Here is an 18,557-nt window from a genome sequence, read left to right as displayed (position 1 = left end):
TTTTTATGATTTTTATTTTAATTTTATTTTAGTTTCTATGATTTAAAAGTGATATTTTTAATTTATATATTTTATATTTTAATTTTTTTAATCTTTATTATCAAAATATAAATAATATTATTAATAGTTTATTACAAAAATATTAACAAGTAACTCACAGCTAATTTATTATATTTGAGATAAAAAATAATTTATAATAAATTATTTATATATTTTTTTAACAAAAATTAAAAGATAATTAAAATATAAATTATAAAAATTAAAAAAATAAATTTTAAATTATAACAATTAAAAATATTATTTTTAAATATGAGATTAAAAAAATTTAATATAAATTATAAGTCTAAACAAATTATTTTTAAATTATAGGAAAAAAATATACTAATCCTAAAATTATAGAAAAAAAATGTGTAAATTTAACCTAATTTTTTTATTTATTAAAGTTAACATATATGGTTTATGGACACAAAGAAAGCATCGATAGTGAAAATGAGGGGTTTTTCTTGGCAGGTTCTTCCCCCACTTGCCATATGTTGGGGTCCGCAGAAACCGCGTCACCTATTTTGATGTGTTGCTTTTCCTCTTTATTTGTTTGGTTTTTTGTTTTTGTATTTTCACTTTATTTTTCCCTTGTTCTGTCTATTCAACTCAAGATATATAATAATGCTTTCTATTTAGTCAACTAAGATATATGGTTTATGGATACAAAGAAAGCATGGACACTGAAAATGAGGAGTTTTTCTTGGCAGCTTCTTCCCCACTTGTCATATGTTGGGATCCGCAAGAAACCGCGTCACTTATTTAAAGTTACCGTGAGACACACTGAAAGTTTCATTATCATTAATTAAAGTAATCGTTCACATGAAGTTATAAATTCAAGAGGCTGTGTTTTCATTTTTAATAAATATTTGAATGTTTGGTTTTTAATGATATTTTTTTTTATCTATATTGATTTCATACAGTAATTTTATTTTTGTTTATTAATATTTTTAATTTATGATAAATTAATGATATTTTTATTTATTTTGTTATTAATCTTTTTCAAAAGAATTAATAAAAAAAATAAAATATGTTTATGATCTCAATAAATATCTAAATTTTATATTTATTTTTTAATAAAAAAGATTTATTTTTTTATTCTTTAATAAAAAATAACAATTTATTTTTATCGTTGAAATATTTTTTTAGTTACGATAAATTAGAAATATTTTATTTGCTCCCCGGTAAAAGAAATTATTTGTTATTAATACCTTTGAAAAGTTATTAATTCCTTTAAAAAGATAAATAACATAAAAATAAATACGGGAAAAAATACCAATTTTTTTAATTTATTATGAATTAAAAAATTATTAAGAATCAAAAATAAAATTATTTTTTTATTTAGAACTCAATGTAAATAATAAAATAGCAAAAAAATAAATAAATAATTTAAATATTTATTAGAAATTATAAATATATTTTAGTAAAAAATATCAGAAAAGAAATATAATATTTATTAATTTATTAGAGACTAAAAACAAAAAATATTTTTTTACCAAAGAATAAAAATAAAAAATTATTAAAAAATATAAAAAATTAAATATTTATTAGAGATGAAAATCAATATTTTATCTTTAATTTAATTTATAAGCTAAATAGTCAGACTTTATTTTCCACGATTCCTTTATTAAGAAGCTAGTGTCAAATTCCAATTCGGTGGCAGGGCTGTTAAGTTGGACTAAGTATCTTTGTGGTAAAACTGTATGAGCACATTAACTTTTTACCATTGCCCGGCTTTTTCTAGTGAAGACTATAGATATTAATGCTAACGCGTTTTTATTTTTATTTTTAGGCATTCAAGACGTGACTCATTTATATTTAATTGTATTATTATTATTAAAAATATTTGAAGTTTATGTAAATTTGATTATATGTTTGGTCTTAGCTGGTCTCTGCAGAAAAATAAGATACAAAATTATATAGAGCATTTGAAAAAATAATAATAAACAACAATTTTATTCTCCAAATTTTTAAAATTTTAAATATTTTCGGTTGATGGTATTAAAAATCATTGCAATTGCAGAAGCGTAAAGCGAGAACAATCATTGCAAGTGAAGAAATATAAAGTTAATAATTGTAAAAAGAAACGCTCTTTTTTTTTTTTTTTCCAATTTGTTTTATACAAAGCTAATAGTTGCGTCTTAGAATTCATTCTTCAAGCCTTGTGGGTCTTAAGCGTGGTGGGTGAAGTTGCAAAAGCAGAACGCCAAATCTATTTTTTCACTCTCCTTTCTACTGAAGATAATATGAACACACTTTATTTTAGGTTTCCCTGTTTTTCTTCCATTGAATAGAATAACTTATAGATTGTTGTAAATTATTATTATTAAGTCAAGTCAGCTATACTCAAATCTTCCGTATTGACACAAGCTCTTGGAAGAAAATTAAGACACAGACACTGCCGTGTGAATAAGGTATAAGTGTGGACTTGATGCTACAATTAGAAAAATTAGAAAAAATACTTACACATTTCTCATTAGTAAGACATTTGATGTGATCTTAGTTTTGCCATTCCTCAATTTGACTAGGGTTGATATTCATGGTCTATAACATTAAAATTATTATCGGTTTTTATAAATTATTAATTATAAAAAATTAATATGATTTTCACAAATAATAAATAAATAATGTATATTATTTTTATATGAATGTTTGTTTGAGGTGTATTTTAATTTTCTTGGGAGAGAAATAAAATTATAAAAATAGAAAAACTTTTTTTTGATATAATTTTTTTAGTTTTTATAATTTATATTTATATTTTATTTTATTTTTTATATTTTGAAAATGATATTTTTAGTTTTTATATTTTATATTTTAATTTATTTTTAGTCTTTACTACTAAAATATGAGTAATATTATTCATTATAATTAACTATAAAAATATTAGCAATTATCAATTACAATTAATTATAAAAATATTAGCAATTAATTCATAAATAATTTATCATATTTATAATAAAAAATAGTTGATAATTTATAACTTATTTAAAATTAATTATTTTTATATTTTTTTAATAATGACTAAAAAATAATTAAAATAAAAATTATAAAAAAAATTACTTTCAAATTGTAAGTACCGAAAGAATGACTAAAAATATTATTTTTAAATTTTAAGGATTAAAAATAAATTTAAATATAAATTATAAGACTAAAAAAATTCATTTTAAATTATAGGGATAAAAATATCCTAATCCTAAAATTATAGAAAAAAATATGTAAAGTTAACCTAATTTTTTTTTTATTAAACTTAAGATACATGCTATATGGATGCAAAGAAAGCATGCATAGTCAAAATGAGGAGTCCGCATAAACCGCGTCACTTATTCGCACTTTATTTTAGTTTTCCCTGTTTTTTTTTTTTTTCACTGAATAGAATAACTTATAGATTGTTATAAATTATTATTATTATTAAGTCAAGTCAGCTAGACTTAAATCTTCAGTATTGACACAATCTCTTGGAAGAAAATTAAGACACCTGACACTGAGTGTGAATAAGGCATACATGTTGACTTGGATGCTACAATTAGAAAAAATGTTTACACATTTCTTATTAGTAAGACATTTCACATGCTGTTAACACAAGTAATAGATAAACAAATAACATATACTTTTTTATAAGAATTTTTTTTATGTATTTTGATTTCTTTAAAAAAAAAGAAAAAGATCATTATCAAAATAAGAAGATTATGTTTGGTATATATTTTTTAGTTTTTATATTTTAATTTCTTTTTAATCTTTACTATTGAAATATGAATAATATTATCAATTACAATTAACTATAAAAATATTAGTAAGTAATTCATAACTATTTTATCAAATTTGTAATAAAAATAATTGATAATTTATAATCAATTTATAATTATTTTTATATTTTTTTAATAAAGACTAAAAAATAATTAAAATACAAATTATAAAAACTAAAAATATTATTTTTAAATCATAAGAACTAAAAAAACTAAAAATATTATTTTTAAACTATAGGAATTACAAAAATTAAATATAAATTATAAGACTAAAAAATTGTTTTCAAATTATAGGGATAAAAATATAAGAATAATAAAATTATAAGAACAAATGAATAATTTAACTTATTTTTTTCTATTTATTCAACTTAAGATATATTGTTTATGGATACAAAGAAATTAAAGGATGGACAGTGAAAATGAAGAGTTTTTCTTGGCATCTTCTTCCCCCACTTGCCATATGTTGGGGTCCGCAGAAACCGCGTCACTTGTTCAGACTTTATTATAACTGTATTGGACCAATCAAACAATGATCCAGAGGTCTTCTTGTTTTAGTCTTTGTTCTGATTTTCAAAACATTGCAGAGAGAGAGAGAGCATTGGTTGATGTCATGACTTCCTTTTTTTTTCTGTTCTTTTTCTTAAAGAATACAAATCTTTGAAACTAGTACAGCCCCCACATATTAGAGCACATGGGATAGCTGTCTAGATAAAAAAATCTGAAATATTCAATTTGTGCTATGTACACTAGACACGAAAAAAAAAAAAAAAACTAAACTATTGTGATACCCTGTATCAAAATAAAAACCATTGTCTGTTCAATCTTCAATCTAGTTTTCAAAATATTGCATCAAATAATGTTGGGTAATGTCAGTTTTTGACATATTGTTTTGTCGTGAATCAAAATCTTTGAGACTAGTCAAACCATCATATGACAGAGGCTCGGCAATGGCTCTTTGGATCAAAATCTGAAACATTCTATTTTTTAAAGCACATATATAAAACTTGAAAATAAATTCTATTTTTAAGTCTTTTTCTTGGGGATCATCATAACTTATTTTTAACATTCATAATATTTCTATTTTTATTATCTCTTAGTCTATCCAATGTACTTATTCACTGTGAAAGATTTTGATCAAACAAAGATTTGCCTATTAATTTCTTCAATTGCTAAGAAATGGCCTTAGCATGTAATAGTTCATCTTGTGCAACTTTTCATAATCATTCATAATATAGTTACATTTGAAAACATATATGCAAAATAACTAAATAACATTGTCCCAATTCAATGGTTAGATTTGGTAAACATTATTTATTCCATGTGTCCTTAATATGTATTCATCTCTAGAAATTATGATGATTATGCCCCTCCACCTAATCATTCGTGTAATAGAGTCTCTCTATTCCCTTTAAACATATGTAATTGTTCAACCTGACCAACATTATAAAAAATTATGAGTTATCTTTTATTTTGTAGCATAGTCATACCAAATATGTTCCCTTATAAACATTAATTGCAAAACTCTAATGTTGCTTTAGTTAGTATTGAGTTGTTGATGATTTGAAATCTCATTAATTAGTAGTTACGTTTATGAATGATTACATTAATTTGTAATTAAAACACCAAAATTAAAAGACAATAATAGAAATTAATAAATACAATGTAATTATTATTAATTATAAGAAAAAAACAATTTCTTTGGCCAAAACTCTAATGTTGCTTTCATTAGTACTAAGTAGCTGATAATTTGAAATTATATATATATATATATATATATATATATATATATATATATATATATATATAGATGGTTATATGAACTCATAATCAATTAAGACATTTAATTTGATAAGGGTGCCGGTTATAAAAAATATATTAAACAGTATAGTAATTAATATTAAATAATATGAACAACAACAGGACACTCTTTTTTTTGCCAAACCCTAAAAATCTAGCCCAACGCGTCAATTTAATTAAGAATCCTTCAAAAATCTGTAGAAATCTTGTATATTTTTTTTATCCATTTTTCAATTTAGTAAAACATTTGCTCTTCAAAGTGCCTTATAATTTGTTTCTCTGAAACACCTTATTTGATTCAATTAAAATTACTCAGATATCTTTATCATTGACTAAGAGCTTTCTTTGGGCTTTTAATTCACTTTACTTTTTATATTTTCATATTCAAAAAGAAAAGAACAAAAAAAAAATACTCATTAATGTAATTCAAATATTTACATAGAATTTATATTATAACATGCCTTTTAATCGTCCTTAATATAAATAATTCATTTATTTACCCGGGCATGCGCGGATTTATTATTCTAGATCCTTTTCAGGCGTCCAATGATGATGGCCATATTTCACAAAGACGTCGTATGTCCTTATTGCGTGAGATGAAGAAGGGGTGCATTGGATGACAGTCTCACAAGGACAAACATTCATTCCTCCCACGTAACTTTCTCACAGAGTGAATAAAAATTATTTAAACAAGTTTATGTATTTTTAGAAAAAACTGATTCGTTTATTCACAAAAAAGGAAAACTGATTTGTTTTTGGATAAAAATAGTTGATCCATTAGTATGCATTTTATTTATACACTTCAAATCTAATAGTATCAATTTCAAATAATTTGTAATGAGTTGGTTGGTCATCAAAAACTCTGCACTAGCAAGTAAAGAACCAGAGAGATCATCATATCTGAAGGTCCAAGGTAATTACAAAAGCAAGAATTTTTAGTGTATATTTTTATGTAGTCACTAGTTCTAGATAATTGAACATGTCCAATTTACCAATAAAGGTGATAGATCCTTCCTTCGAGAGAAGGGAACCTCCAGAATAAGAGAAGGAAGGGGCATAAAATAAGTCTCAATTCATTGCTTGCTTTCAGTATTGATCCAGTATTGCAGTACATGCATATAACAGATAACAGACATTGCTTTGCAACTAACCATAGTAGCTATGCAAAACAAGAGCCTACACTTTTACGATTATATTAATTTGCTATAACAAACTATAACCATCTCAAGTGGTAATCCCTTTAATACCCTTAATTACAAATCATTTGTTTAACAAAATAATAGTAATCAACGGTACTAATAATGCTATATTAAGTAATAACACACTCACATAAATACATAAGACAAATTAAAAAATTAAATGACAAGTGAGAAATAATTTCAGGGACAAATAACTACTGTACTTTCTATTTTTTAAAAATAATTAATAACAAAGACCGTGAGCACTTGGTCTCGACTGTGTGCATCCTTTTTTGGTTTGATTGTGCAAATCATGCATCCATATTCAACAATGTCTCCAGTTCTTCACTATGATGGAAGTGTAGATGAATTGCAGTTGCTACTTGTTATCTTCAATTGTAAAAACTTGTGCTTCCAAGACACTGAATATTCGGTGTGCATCATTGTTAATTTTGATGCTTGTAGATCCTTTTCAGATACACAACGATACCCGCATTTCTTCACCTCAACATCAAAACCTTGCTGGTCCCTTATTTCAAATTCCCATTTCACGTCACCTCAAGATATAATAATTTTTTTATATGCAAGAATCGGATAAAAACATTTATAACAGCATTGAGGATGTCACTAATTGTTGTCATTATGAGTGAATGAGGGTTTGGACATGTATTTAACTCTATTTTCTAATGAAGGGAGACAAGAAAGTTGATATTTAAAATTGGATAAATAGTTATTTTTGTCCCTCAACGTATAATTTGTTGATAAATGTGCACAAAATTTAGTTCCTAAATTATAAAAAGTATGATAAATATATCTTGTTCTTTCCGTTACCTTTGATAAAGTAGTCTAACCTAAGTGGCACGAATGGACAAATTTATTAGTGAAATGATTGTCAACCTGGATTGTAAGCATAAGGACATATTTATCATAATATTTTCTTGATTTTTCGTCTTTTCACCTACTGACAAATGCATTCCTGAAAATATAAAAAGTACAATAAATGTATTCAGACGTTAATAATAGATTGTGAATTATTATTATTATTATTATTATTATTATTATCATTATTATTATTTGTTTATATAATTTAGTGTTTCTATTCGTTTGGTACTTATGGAATATATTTTTAAATTATCTTTTAATATATATTTTATTATTATTTTGATTTCATTGTCAAAAAATAATCTTTGCTGTTAAATTTTTTTTATCATATATCTTATAAATTTATCAAATTTTAACTAAATTTCTCATTTTTAATTTTTAAAATTATTCTATATCTCAATTCCAACTTAAGTATCCGTATATTTAGATTGAACATAATATGTTAGAGAGTTTTTAGTAGAAAAAATACAACTGACCACAATATTAAACTTATTTATTTATTTATTTAAAAAAATAAATTTAATCAACCATTTTTTTAAAAAAATCTTACAAAATTTAAATTAGATAAAGTTAAAGTGGAATTTTAAAAAGAAGTCTCACAAAATTTAATCAATTGAGTTATCATTTAAAAAAAGAAAAGTCTTTTGTTTTTTGAATTTTTTTGTTTTTTCAATTATTTATTAATCTTTGTTACGTACTCTTATAGAGTATCTCAACTAGAATGCAAAGTTGTTCTAGCATCTAAACCAACTAGAGATGCAACTTTACCTCTCAAAGACATGTAATAAACCTCTCTATACTATTTTTTGTTGAAGTTAACATCTGTATTAGTTTGAGTATTATCGTATTTTTTATTTAAATTTATTTGGATTTTTTATTTGTTAGTAAGTATTTTCATTTCATTCATATTATATATAATAAATATTGTTTTGAGTGGAAACAAATAAGGTTTATTCAAATGATTCTTTCATATTTGAGGTATATTTATACATTTTATTGATTAAGGACAAAAACTAATAATTCCACTTTAACCCTATCTAGTTCAAATTTTGTGAGAATTTTTTTAAAAAATAGTTGATTAAATTCTTTTATGAAAATAAATAAATAAACAAATTTAATTCCGCGACTGATTGTGTTTTTTCTGCTCAAAACACTCAACATATTATTTTTAATTTAAATATAAGAATACTTAAGTTGGAATTGAGATATGGAATAATTTTAAAGATTGAAAGTGAGAAATTTAATAAAACTTTGATAAAATTATAAGATATATGATAAAAAAAATTTAACAAAAAGATTAAAGTTTGACAAGAAAATCAAAATAATAAAAATATATATATTAAAAGAAAATTTAAAAAATATATTATATATAATTACTAAACGAATACAAACACTAAATTACAAAATAATAATAATAATAATAATAATAATTAGTCAACGTCATGATATATTGTCCAAATTTATTATTTTATCTTTCAGGGACATATTTGTCAGTGAAGTAGAAAGACAAAAAATAAAAATATATTATAACATATACGTTCTTATGCTAACAATCCACATTGATAATTATTTCAGATTTGTCCATTCGTGTCAACGTGGTGCCGGACGGAAGTTATCAACATGATATGTTTATCACATTTTTTACATTTTCAGAGACTAAATTTTATATTTTTATCATTTAGAAACTTATTTATAACTGAATTACACATTGAAAAATGAAAGTGATTATTTACTCTTTAAAATTTTATTTTGGTTTCTTCCACTGCCCCTGTCTCGAATTCGGGATAATTTTCCTCTTTTGTTCGATCTTGGTGTTAGAAGCCATTGCAAAAGCTGTGAATATGCAAAATAAAAAAAAAATAAAAAATCAATGGTTTATGAATAAAAAGAAAGCGTGGACAGTGAAGATGAGATGTTTTTCTTGGCAGCTTCTTTACCAACTTGCCATATGTTGGGGTCCGCATAGGCTCATCGCACATGCTACAAGGTTCATTATCATCAATTAAAGTTATCAAAGAAAGTTCATAGAATAGAAAGATAAAGTCAAAAGTAATAGTTATAGGAATGACATTATTAGTCTATTTAAGAAAGATAAATATTCTAAGACCATGATTTCCTATTCTTCTTGCTCGTGTAGAATATTGTAAAATTCAACTTTAAAAATTCGAAATTTTTTATGTATTGTATGATAAAAAAAATTCATTTGTTATTAATGTTTTTGAAAAAGATTAATAAAAAATGATAAAAGATATATTGCCCTAACATAAATAAAGTAAACTTAACTACCTGGCAAATGAATGAAAAGAAATTCAATTAGTAATATTTAATTTAAAAAATCTTTCTAAAATTAGCCTGGACAGTACAGGAGACAAAATTTTATTAAATGAAAGAGATAATAAAAATATTATCATTAAATATGATAAAAGCTAGTTAGTATTTAATTATATTTAAATTTAATTTTTTTACTTAAATTTAGATCCGAAGAAAATATCTAAGAATAAACACAAAATTCGTTAATTTATTTAAAATTTAAAAATATTAATATATAATAATAAAATTATTATTTTATTTGGTACTCAAGGTAAATATAAAATTATCACAAAATTAAAAAAAATTAAATATTTATTAAAGATCACAAATATATTTTAACTAGAAATTATTAAGAAAAAATATAATATTTATTAATTTATTAAAGACTAAAAAAAGTGTCAAAACACCAAAAAATAAAGCTTTTTTTTTTACCAAAGAGTAAAAATAAAAAAAAATTTAAAAAAATATAGAATTTAAATATTTATTAGAAGTTAAAAAGATATTTTACCGTAAATTCAATTTATAAGCTAAATAGTAAGACTTTATTTTCCACACATCCCTTAGAAGCTAATGTCAATTTTCAATTCGCTGGCAGAACTGTCAAGTTGGACTAAGTTTTCCTCTTTGTTGTAAAGCTAGCATGATCGAACATTATTAATGCTAACGCGTTTTTATTGCCCGGCTTTTTCCTCTTTGTTTTTTTCATTGTCCGGTTTTTTCTAGTGAAGACAATAGATATTAATGCTAACGCGTTTTTATTGTCTGGCTTTTTCCTCTTTGTTTTTTTCATTGTCCGGTTTTTTCTAGTGAAGACAATAGATATTAATGCTAACGCGTTTTTATTGTCTGGCTTTTTCCTCTTTGTTTTTTTCATTGTCCGGTTTTTTCTAGTGAAGACAATAGATATTAATGCTAACGCGTTTTTATTTTTATTTTTAGGCATTCAAGATGTGACTCATTTATATTTAATTGTATTATTATCATTATTATTAAAAATATTTAAAGTTTATGTAAATTTGGTTGTGTTTGGTCTTAGCTAGTCTTTGTAGAAAAATAAGATAAAACATTTGCAAAAAATAATAATAAATTATATTTTTGTGCCTGAACTTTTAAGATTTTTTACTTTTAGTATTTTTTATATGTTTCAACCAAGTAATTTTAAATGTTTTTGGATAGTGGTGTTAGAAGTCATTGCTATTGCAGAATCTGAAAGCGAGGACAATTACTGTCGGCGGTCGGCAGTGAAGAAATATAAAGCTAATAATTGTAGAAAGAAACGCTTCTTTCTTTGTTTTTCCAATTTGTTTTGTACAAAGCTAATAATTGCGTCTTAGAATTTTCATTCTTCAAGCCTTGTGGGTCTTAAGCTAATAATTTGTTTTTGTACACTTATTTTAGGTTTCCTATTTTTTTTGCCACTGAATATAATAATTTATAGATTGTTGCAGATTATTATTAAATCAAGTCAGCTAGACTCAAATCTTCAGTATTAACACAAGCTCTTGGAAGAAAATACTTACACATTTAGAGAACTTGGATGCTACAATTAGAGAAGATACTTACACATTTCTTATCAGTAAGACATTTGATGTAGTCTAAGTTTTGCCATTCCTCAATTTGACTATACTTAATGGTCCATTACGAATAGAACCCTGAAAGTTATTATTATAATACTGCAAGGTTTATAAAAATTATTCATGCAGGAGGGAACTTGTATTCAAATAATAATCGCATCAAAAGTGTTTCCATTCCATAGAATGCAAGAGCTGAGACAAGGATGTGAAATGTGTGATGAGATCCGGTGAATGGATTATTACATATCACCATGAAGAAATTAAACTTGGGAGATGTTCAATATAATGTACTGGTTGGATCATGAACAATCTACGTATCCAATTCGACTAAAGTTTAATTGCAGTTTAATCATAAATTTAACTGTATTGTACCAATCAAACAATGATCCAGAGATCTTCTTGTATGCTTGCGTGCTAGCTTGTATAATTTATGGTGATATATTGGCAGTTTGTAGCTTAAAATAAATGGTTGATAGTATGCTTTCGTCCAATTTGAAATTCCCTAGTGTAATGTTGGTGGGACTAATTCGAAGATGAAGTGATGTTTGCCAAAGGTGTACACTGTATATGTAGTGTAGGACTGTCATCAATAAAGTGTGGGTGACATGTTGAAATACGCTTACGTTTTTTCTGCAATAACAGTGTTTATATTTGAATTAGTATTTATTGAAATATGTACACGTCAATTGGGGGTTTGTAGTCATTGTTACCATTTGCTAAATGTTGATGTGGAGTGTTAGAACCTTGTCTTCTTTTTTGCAAAATGTGTTTTCTATTTTTCCTTTGTTGAGCAGAATTTTCCATTTGAACTTTCAGTTGTTAAAGTATTCTACAACATTTTTTTATTCTTTGAAAATAAGAATTTAGGTGCAACATATAATCCTGCAACATGTAGTATTACTTCCATATATCTAGCAATGTACGAATAGTAGCCACATGATATTGTTTCAGAACAAATAATGGTACATGAATGGTTGTTAGAATATTAAGTATAACATATAATAAATTGTATAAATATAGAAAATTTCCTTCAGATTTTGGAGTAAAAAATATATCTTTTGTTGTTCATGTTGGAGGTAAGTTGTGATGTTGTGGTAATCTTGCTTTTTGGCTTCCCATTTCGTTCATCATTTATCATCATCTAGCTTTTACCTGCTATTGAATGAGAATTGATGTTGTAGAAGTTGGGTGAAGATTTTGATATTGTTCACCATTGATAGTCATGAGAAGCTAGTAAAGAAAAGGAAGAAGGGTGACTTGTGCATTCCCTCGCGTATTTTTGTTTCCCACCAAATCTATGATTAGACATTTGTGTGGTTTAGGCTGAGACTTCTATCAACACTACAGTAATTTGGTAACTACTTTTCATTACTTGTGTTGATAGCTTTCACAAAAATGTTTTATTCAATACATTTGTTATATTTTATTGAATTTGTGTTTCGTCGAAATCTTTGGTGTGTTTGTTAATTTATTAGTCTTATTTGTGTTAAACATGCATTATTGATAAACTTGTTGATTTCAAAATACAAAGTTTTACAAACAATGTTTATAGCAAAATCTTCTTATATACTAGATTTAAAACTTTTTGGATAGCATTGATATATGTAACAACCATTGATAGGGTTCAGTGTTCTTTTGGATTGCACAAATTAATACTATATACCAAAATATGAATATATCCAAAAGAAAGTTATATATTTCAACAAATAGTAAATGACCATATAGTTTTGTAACGTTGTTCAGATAGTCGTAAATACCAAAAGGAAACATTGTCTGGCAATGCTAGGTAATTGAATTACAACATAGAAGTACTTTAGCATAGACACATAATAATTTCACCAACAAACAATTCTAAAATAAGCTACTGAATTGCCATCTTCAATTGGAGTCACTGTCATCCCAAGCCAACTGTTTTCTGATTATCAACTTTCATACTTTTTTATTAGGCCTGAAGTAGAAACATATCTCATCTCCAACACTAAAGGCATTGTCTCTCAAATATTGGTACCAAGGTTCAGCAACACATTGTAGGCCTTTTTGAGCATCGTGCATGGTACTAAAACTTGATAGCCCAAGTCTTTCCCAATAATTCATCAAAATAGGGAGGGAAAACCTTGATCTCATCGCCACTCTATGAATAAATAAACAAATTAAATGCAATATGAATATAGATAACATACATGGATGATTCTAATTTAGAAAACATACTGCAATCAACTCTTGGCAACATTGATCGGCCGTTTTGTTAAAGATTTTGATACATGTTGCATCCCAGAAATGGAAGTTAGTCTTCTCCCCATTCTGTTCCATTTTTAGAACTAACTTATACCTAACACAACAATATCCCTTTTAATAAACATTGAAATAATATACATAATAACTCATTGGAATTGACTTTGTTGGAAATTTGGGGAGACATATAAGTTACCTTGGAATGGTGTGAGTAACTTGGTTCTAGCACGAACAAAAATTGACACCAATTTTCAATGGATCAAATGTCATAGTACAATAGGGATAATTATCATAACTCCATGGTGTATCAATGATGACTTCATCCACCGTACCAACGATCAAATAGTAACAGTCCTAAATCAGTACATGCAAAACATAAATGAATGAATTATTAATTTTGATAACAGTTATTCAAATAACAGGGTCATTAATTTGATAGTTAAACTTGTTACCTGTCTCAGTCTGCTTATTTCACCTAACCTAACCATTTGAGCATTATGCAAGAACTTTTCAACCGAGTTTCGTTGGGAATATTGGATATATTGTGATTGAGAAACACTTCCTTCATTTGATACTCTGCCAGAATAGAACAACGTACCTACATCTAATATGCATTCATCAACATGAATAAATTTTGGTTTTATTATGAGCATGCAACAAAAGATGAAGGTCAAATTTGAGTGTTCCAAAAAACATATGCATTGTACCTATTATGGAATTCTTGGATTTTTGCTATATCAATGTTGACATACAACTTTGACCCGTGCTTGATATTTTGGACATTGAAGGGATACTTGTCTGCAAATAATGTTATAGTTACATGTAAAATGCATTCATATAATAAATTGAAGCAAATCTGAAAGAAATAGAAAACTCCATTAGAATGACCTTTAGGATCTTTGATTTTAACAAGTGTTAACATAACCACCAATGGCTTTCTAACAAAATGATTTTTCTCGATAGCATCATCAAGCTGAAAAGCATATTCCTCCTACACGGTCATGATCATCTCACCATCACTATAACAAAACAAAACATATATAGTTAAACATTAAATTAAAATATTACAAAAGAAGACTACTTCTAATGGTACCTATCTAAACATGTCTTAAAAAATAATGGCATCAACAATACTTGTTGTCTCTCAACTTGATTGTAGCTCTATATGTAGGATTAATTGTTTTATGCTCAATGACTATGACCACAACACCAACAACATCTATTTAAAAAACACAATTGTAAGTATTCTTCACAAATTATCATATTGTCCATGCCTGAAATTGACTAAAGCACATACCAACTAAAGTATCATGCGGTACTACCCCAGCAATAATCAACAAATTGAGTTATAACATGGACATTAGGAGGAATCTCAGGACGTTCAGCCTCCTTCACAAAAGTTGTTTTGACTAGGTAAACCACAAATGAAATCGTACTTACTTTGTATGTAGAATGATTGTCAACAACTTTAATGTTCTGAATCAAATATGCAGAACCACAATGCAACTTTGCCTCAAATTCAGCAAATAGTTATTGCCATAGAGTGACGCCAATCATTGCACCCTACAAGAGTCAGGAATGAAACTCATGAATGTATCAAAGCACTGAAACGAATGTACTCAATTACAATATATCAAATAACAGCAAAATCGTTATTTGGTCCATCAACACCATCTTAATTGCTTGCCTGCCATTGTGCTTGTTAACATGCCACATATCAGTGATTCATACTGCTACCATTCAGATATCAGGTTTTCCTTGCGAGACATCGCCACAAATAAAACACAATATTTTCTTTATAAATACGAACGAATAATTTATAAAACACAATACACTATGGACATACAATGTCTGAAGCAAACAATGGGGAATAACAAAAGGCCTCAGTTTGTTTTCAAACAACATAGACAGGTAGAACACTTTGCAAACAACATAGTAGAGGCCATGAAACACTTAGTGGGCCACTACTACGGCACAAATGTATGATCATAGAAGGATTGGAAAGGCAAAAAAAACCAATAATGTAGGCAAAGGGTTCTGTTTCAAGTAAGGGAATCAAAACACTTTACCTCAAACTGTGGACATACACTGTCTGAAGCACATAGTGGGGAATAACAAAAAGTATCAGTCTATGTTGCAAAGAGAACACACACAAATAAAATAGACAATTATCACCAAATGTATATATAGACCAAGTACATAAAAACAAATGTATATATACACCAAGTAGATATAAATCCAAACAACATAGAGAGGCAGAACACTTTGAAAATAATATAGGAGATGCCATGAAACACCTAGTGAGCCACTGCTACGGCACAAATATATAATCATAGACGTTTTGGAAAGAAAAAAGAAAACGTAGGCAAAGGGTTATGTTTCAAGTAAGGGAATCAGAACAAAAAGTAGATAAAAACCATAAATTAAACAAACCAAGACACGACGAACCTATACTCATGCAGTTTTGACTTCAAAATCTTTTAATTACTCATTTTATTTCTATAATTTATCTTTTAATCTTTATAGTTATAAAATTATTATTTTTTTATAATTTATATTTTAATTTTATTTTAGCATGTATAGTTTAAAAGTTATTCTTTTAGTTTTTATGTTTTTTATTTTAATTTTACTTTAGTATCTATGGTTTAAAAGTGATATTTCTAATTCATATATTTTATATTCTAATTTTTTAAATTTTTATTATTAAAATATAAATAATATTATTAATAGTTTATTACAAAAATATTAACGAGTAATTCACATTTAATTTATCATATATGAGATAAAAAATAATTTATAATAAATTATTTTTATATTTTTTAAGAAAAATTAAAAGATAATTAAAATATAAATTATGAAAACTAAAAAAATAATTTTTAAACTATAATAACTAAAAATATTACTTTTAAATATAAGATTAAAAAATTAAATATAAATGATAAGTCCAAAAAAATTATTTTTAAATTATAGAAACAAAAATATACTAATCCTAAAATTATAGAAAAAAATGTGTAAATTTAACCTAATTTTTTTATTTATTAAAGTTAACATATATGGTTTATGGATACAAAGAAAGCATCGATAGTGAAAATGAGGAGTTTTTCTTGGCAGGTTCTTCCCCCACTTGCCATATGTTGGGGTCCGCAGAAATCGCGTTACCTATTTTGATGCGTCGCTTTTCCTCTTTATTTGTTTGATTTTTTGTTTTTGTATTTTTACTTTATTTTTCCCTTGTTCTTATTCAACTCAAGATATATAATAATACTTTATTTTAACCTAATTTTTTTATTTATTAAAGTTAACATATATGGTTTATGGATACAAAGAAAGCATGGACACTGAAAATGAGGAGTTTTTCTTGGCAGCTTCTTCCCCCACTTGTCATATGTTGGGATCCGCAAGAAACCGCGTCACTTATTTAAAGTTACCGTGAGACACGCTGAAAGTTTATCATCATTAATTAAAGTAATCGTTCACATGAAGTTATAAATTCAAGAGGCTATGTTTTCATTTTTAATAAATATTTGAATGTTTGTTTTTTAATGATATTTTTTTTATCTATATTGATTTCATACAGTAATTTTATTTTTGTTTATTAATATTTTTAATTTATGATAAATTAATGATATTTTTATTTTTATTTATTTTGTTATTAATCTTTTTTAAAAGAATTAATAAAAAAATTAAAATATGTTTATGATCTCCAATAAATATCTAAATTTTATATTTACTTTTTAATAAAAAAAAATTTATATTTTTTTATTCTTTGATAAAAATAACAATTTATTTTTATCGTTGAAATATTTTTTTAGTTACGATAAATTAGAAATATTTTATTTGCTCCCTGGTAAAAGAAATTATTTGTCATTAATTCCTTTAAAAAGATAAATAACATAAAAATAAATACGGGAACAAATACCAAATTTTTTTAATTTATTAGGAATTAAAAAATTATTATGAATAAAAAATAAAAATATTTTTTTATTTAGAACTCAATGTAAATAATAAAATAGAAAATAAATAAATAAATAATTTAAATATTTATTAGAGATTACAAATATATTTTAGTAAAAAATATCAGAAAACTAAAAACCAAAAATATTTTTTTACCAAAGAATAAAAATAAAAAAATTATTAAAAAATATAAAAAATTAAATATTTATTAGAGATCAAATTCAATATTTTATCTTAAATTTAATTTATAAGCTAAATAGTCAGACTTTATTTTCCACGATTCCTTTATTAAGAAGCTAGTGCCAATTTCCAATTCGGTCTTAAGCGTGGTGGGTGAAGTTGCAAAAGCAGAACGCCAAATCTATTTTTTTCACTCTCCTTTCTACTGAAGATAATATAAATTATATATAAAAAAACCCACTAATTGTGATTTTGGGTTTTTCTTTGCAGATTCTTCACATAGCTTCCTAATAATTGCGCTTAACGACCATAAATTCAGATTCATGACTTCCGCTTTGCTTCCTGTGCGGTCTAGTCGATCGGGTTCACTTTTCCTCTTTGGTTCCATGATGTAATTTCATTGTACGTACATTTGTTATTTTCAATGAAACTCTTATTCAGTTAGATATTTTCTCATATCGTTTTGTGCACATATTTATTTATTTCGAGAAAAATCATTCGATTTAGATATAGAATAAACATATGGTTTATTCATTAAGTTGAGAGCTAGTGTTGAGAGACTTGATATATTGTGGTACATGGAAGATACTACTCATCATCAGAGGACCTATCGCCATGACTCATATATTATGTTTCTTGTTACGGTTGATGTTGGGTTAAATGGACCA

At 25.5% G+C, this 18,557-nt stretch overlaps 1 long non-coding RNA gene across 1 annotated transcript; it reads right to left on the bottom strand.

The window, feature by feature from the left end:
- Positions 1-13,199: 13,199 nt before the first annotated feature.
- Positions 13,200-16,142, bottom strand: LOC100785672 (uncharacterized). The gene is made up of 8 exons (XR_414945.4): positions 15,825-16,142; positions 15,196-15,318; positions 14,644-14,774; positions 14,463-14,553; positions 14,208-14,359; positions 13,952-14,109; positions 13,732-13,852; positions 13,200-13,654 (listed from the first exon to the last, which is right to left on the bottom strand). It is a non-coding gene; the product is annotated as an uncharacterized lncRNA (long non-coding RNA).
- Between the last annotated feature and the right edge of the window lie 2,415 nt (positions 16,143-18,557).

Source organism: Glycine max, chromosome 6, assembly GCF_000004515.6.
Source record: "Glycine max cultivar Williams 82 chromosome 6, Glycine_max_v4.0, whole genome shotgun sequence".
NCBI lineage: Eukaryota > Viridiplantae > Streptophyta > Magnoliopsida > Fabales > Fabaceae > Glycine > Glycine max.
This window is presented reverse-complemented; position numbering and strand designations above follow the sequence as displayed.